A 5275-nucleotide genomic window follows, 5' to 3' on the forward strand; every position below is an offset into this window, starting at 1 on the left:
CTTTGTTGTTACTAAGTTAGTTCACTTCCTGTCTCTAACTTGGTGGAGAAATCCAGAAAAGATTGACTGGAATCCCCAGGCTACCACTTTGCCTTTGCTTTTCATTTCCTTGTGCTTTGACTCTGCGTGTTTCTGTGTGTTAGCCAGAAACACAATAGACAGATGCTTGATAAATAGGTACGGATTTGATTTAATTTAGAAAAATACTTTACGAGCTAAATCATATTGATTAATTGGCAACATTTTCCACAGATGGCCTTAACCTTGTCTCTGAATGTTTATCACAATCCAGAAAGGACCACATGACCCCGTGTGCAAATGACTCACTGGATCGCCTCAAGAGACACAGAGATAAATATTGAAAGGCCAGGAAATGAAGAATTGAATCCACCTCAAAACTTCCAAATTCCCAGCCCACTTAGCAGTCTCCATAACTATATCAGCATGATTTCCCCTTTTCCCATTTGCTTTAAAATACATCCAAACTCAGGTTATCTGAGTCTGACCCTGGTTAGAAGATTTTCCCATGAAAGGCCCAGGAATGATTTTACTGCTAAACATTAGAGTGAAAGCAAGGAGGTTAGCGGAGGTTTCTGGGCATTTGTCAGAGCAGCACAGTAGCTCCTTTGTCCTTGCAGATTCTCTGGGCCCTGGCCCTTGCCTCTTCTGGGATAACATGTTGCTCTTGGACATGCTGGGCTCTAGCCAGGTCTGGTCCTCAAACCTCCACATCAGTTATTCCCTTCGGGCAGCCCAACACAACGGTGAACAGTGACTCCCTGTCCTCAGCAGTTAAGCTTCCAGAAAGCTGCCTGGCCATTTTGTGAATCCAACACCTGATATAAAATTTCTAATTACAGGCACCAAATTCTCTCTCCTAGGAGATCTGAAACTGCCTGCTCTGCTCTTTGTGAAGACCTTTTCTTTTCGCTGGCGAGCCTTTGCCAAACGTTGGCCACATTTCACTCTGTCTGATCCAGGCTTTTTATCTCTTCTCAACCAGACAAACATAGAATGCTTCATTTGCTGGATGACCAGGCAGTCCATTTCCAAGATCGGCTTGTACACAATGCTCCTGCCGGGCCAATGCGCAGTGCAAAGTGCCCCAAAGGTATTTCTCAGGTTCTGGCAGGTCTACTGTGGCGTTCCTCAACAAAGGCCTTAGAATTTCAAAGAAAGTTGAGATAATTTGATTTTAGAAGTGGCAGTGGTTCTCTTCCAAGTGTTTAGACACCAAGGCCACGGAGCACTGAATGGTGGATTTAGATGTGGAGAGGCGGAATTATACAAAACAAACATCATTTGGCAAGTGACCACTCTGACAGGTGCATATTGAAGTCTGTTTGCAAACTATACCTTATTGGTTGTTTGCACACCCTCAGGCACTGGTCAATTAACACTGTATCCCCAGGGAGAAGTCCAGGGATTATAAAACTCTAAGTCATCCACTTTTCACACTTGGGATACTTTCAGTTTGTTTGGCATGCACCCTAAGACCTGGGTAGGTTCAGGGTGGCCCCAGAAACAGGGAGGAAAGAAGGCTGCTGGGACTGACTGGGCCCTGGGCTAGCAGGAGAAAGGGTCAAGGTTGGAGGTGGGCGGGGGAAGGATGAAGAATCCTGGAGGCGTCTGCAGGGGAGGACAGACAGTGCAGGAGCCTCTCAGGGAGAGCGGGTATATATTTGGTGGATTGTCTCCTTCTTTGCGTCTCCTTTAGGAAACTGGATATCCTGGAGGAGAAATGAAGAGAGTTTAGGTAGACACAAATCTTGTGCGCAACTCTGAGCACAATGCCTCCTGTTCATACATTCATTTGTTCAGAATATTCATTGAGTGAGTGTTATGTTAAGCCCTGTTGTAATCCTGGTGAGAGGGAAGAAAACGTGCCAAACAAGAATGCTCCAGAAGGGAGCTTATCTTCTCATGGAAAAGCCAGAGGGTAACAGGTGAATACACCAGATTCTGTTCATTAAGGTCAATGTTACGAAGAAGTGGGCACCACACAACAGAGGGTGGCCAGAGGCCTCCTTGAGGAGGGAGATGCTTTAGCTAAGAAGACCCATGGAATGGCTAAGAGAACCTCACCGTGTGACCATCTAGGGAAGAGAGTTCCACAGCAAGTACAAAGGCCCCACCATGGGGATAACCTGGAGGTGCTGGAGGAACCCAGAACGCTGGAGCACAGTGAGAGGGTGAGCAGCCAGGACGAACTGAGAGGGACAGAGGTCTCATCACTTGAGACCTTGCAGGTCTCGTTACAATGGGAGTGAAGAGGGCAGTCTGTAGGGTACAGGGTTGCTTCACGGGAGGCCCACAACTTTGTGGGGTCGTTTCATATTCAGGGTCAGCTTTTTCAGCTCCCAAAAAGAGACTCAATTTTGGCTAACAATGCTAAACGTGTCAATCATAACGTGCCTGTTAGGACCATGATCCCTGCTAAGGGAAGCTTCTGTTCCCACAGGCCTGGTCAGAATGCATCAATTAGGATAAAGGTACATCCATTAGTCATGATGCCCCCACCCCCAACATCTAATAGCACCAGTGACATATGGTAGAGCATTCACACATTTATCAAATATTTAGTAAGTGATTGTTATGGAGTAGGGATACAGTGGTAAGCAAGAGAGACACAGTCCTTGTTATTGTGGAGTTTACTATCTACCTAAAAACACTATTATGTAGGAAAAATAAAAATCATTTTAATATGGAAGCACACAGGGCTTCTTGGACATGATGTTTAATCTGAGAGTTAAGGATTCAGTAGAAGTCTAGTTATAGAGAAAGAGAAAGCATCTTCCAGGTAGACAGAACAACATATAACCAAAGGTGAGAGAGAAAATGATATATTTTAAGCAGCCTAAGTAATTTAATTAGGCTAAGAGGCAGAGTGCAAGATTAAGAAGTAAGAAATGAGGCTGAAGATATACCCCGAGACCAGGTCATGAGTTTGGATGGTGAAAAGTCTTATTAGGGTGTTAAAAGATCGTTCTTATTTCATCATGATAGCAATGGGAAATCTCTGGAGGGTGTAGAAAATCAACTGGGAGTTGGGGAAGATGATGGTCAGAAAAATCAGTAGAAGGCATTGTAATAATTCAGGTAAGAGATGACAGCAATTTGAACAAAATAATAGTGTGGAGATGGAGCACTGTTGGCTGACTGTAGATATACTTACCCAGAGCTTAAAAATATGACCTAGAGCCAATTCTCTCTGAGCCAAGAAAATACAGAGAGAATGAAGTTGATGCAGCAAGAAGCCAAGGAGTCCATAATGGGCTATGTAAACCAAATTTATAAAGGAACAAAACCCATGAAAATATAGATGCAATAAGCAAGAGGAAAGATATGTAGAGTACAGGAAATCAAAGGGGAATAGGAAGGAAGGGACCATGTGGCCCATGAGAAGGGAAGGAGAAGTTCCTAGAGCCAGTCCAGTTCCTGGAAACTTTCCAGATTCAGGTCCCATAGGCTCCACTTTGTCCTGTGACCTCTTCATGAGTTCCCATGATCCCTGTTTCCCTTATGGCTCCACATAAGGGAGCTCTCCGTCTCCAAACATGAGCCAGCTTCACTGGGTTTCATCTCTTGTCGTGTAAAGAATCTGAATAAAGCAGTAATTATATTATGCAAACCAACTCCACAAGGAGATACATAACAAAAAAGAATGCATTAAATGCAATTATGAGAAATATAACTTTTGAGTGACCATAAATGCCCATGTCCACAAAGAAGCCCTTTTTCAAAATGCTAAGCCCAACTGCAATCATAATGTGGCTTGCAGAACATAGATTCAGAACGAAAAGTTTTTACTACCGTGCTGTCTAATGGATTCATCTCTCTCCAATTCCTTCCTTCTCTGGAGGCCGGTGCTCAGCCACAGGAAACCACTTTTGAGGCAAAAGAGCACAAACGCAGAGGCAACTATCCAAATAAGACTAAGGCAAAAGAACTTAGCTGACTCTTGGTTTAGGAAGTGCTCCAGTATATTCTAGAGAAGCCTGGCCAAAGAGAAAGAGGAAGTGAGAGGGAGTGGAAACCCAGATGATCAATGCTGTCAGACATCAGGAGGATAGAGCAGAATGGAGTAAGCTCAAGGAAGGGTTGGCAGTTGGAAACTCAGTTTGCTTGAGTAGAGTCCAAGAGAATTGAACAATCTATTGTTACATGTTCTAGGCCTTATGTGAGGCCAAAAAAATAAAAATGAGGGTCTGATCCATGTTCTTTAGGATTTACAGTCTAGTAAGAAATACAGTCACATTCCCATAGTATTAAAAGATAAGCTTTGACACAATAAAATTTTTAAGAGGACTTCAGCAGACAGAATTGAGGTGCTCCATGACAGAAATGGGTTGGGGTGCCACCAAAGGAGAATGAAAGGAACATTGCTTTTTTTTTTTTTTTAAGATTTATTTATTCATTTGAAAGGCAGAAAGAGAGAGAGAGAGAGAGAGAGATTTTCTTCCACTGTTCACTCCCCAAAAGGCTGTAATGAAGTCAGGATCCAGGAACTACATCCAGGTCTCCCACATGGGTACAGGGGCCCAAGTTCTTGGGCAATCCTCTGCTGCTTTCCCAGAAGCATTAGCGGGGAGCTGAATTGAAAATGGAACAGCCAGGACTCAAACCAGCACTCCGATATGGGATGCCGGCCCAGAAGGGAGAAATGTTTATAGCATGAATGTGAAAGCACAGTGAAGAAATCACTTGATTGGTAAAGTTTGAGAGATTGCCTTACTTGGACTATATGTGCAATAAGTTCACGAAAACAAACATGTAACAAAGGCCTAGTTGGCCACCTGTGGTTGGCTGAGGTTTCATTTTCTGCTTGCAGGAAGTAAGTCTGAGTTGGGTTTCCGTTTGCTTGCATCTTGCATAGAAGCGCAAAGCTTTAGAGCCACCTCAGTCTAATAGAGTCCCATTAATTATTTTAGCAACAGAAAACACAATGTGGTGAGAAGACAGGGAGGCACAGGTGCTGTGGTTTTTTTTTTTTTTTTTTTTTTTGACAGGCAGAGTGGACGGTGAGAGAGACAGAGAAAAAGAGAGGGAAAGGTCTTCCTTTGCCGTTGGTTCACCCTCCAATGGCCACTGCACCGCGCTGATCCGAAGCCAGGAGCCAGGAGCTTCTCCTGGTCTCCCATGCAGATACAGAATCCAAGCACTTGGGCCATCCTCCACTGCACTCCCAGGCCACAGCAGAGAGCTGGCCTGGAAGAGGGGCAACCGGGACAGAATCCGGTGCCCCGACCGGGACTAGAACCCGGGGTGCCAGCAC

This window comes from Oryctolagus cuniculus, chromosome 9 (assembly GCF_964237555.1).
Source record: "Oryctolagus cuniculus chromosome 9, mOryCun1.1, whole genome shotgun sequence".
In the NCBI taxonomy this organism is placed as follows: domain Eukaryota; kingdom Metazoa; phylum Chordata; class Mammalia; order Lagomorpha; family Leporidae; genus Oryctolagus; species Oryctolagus cuniculus.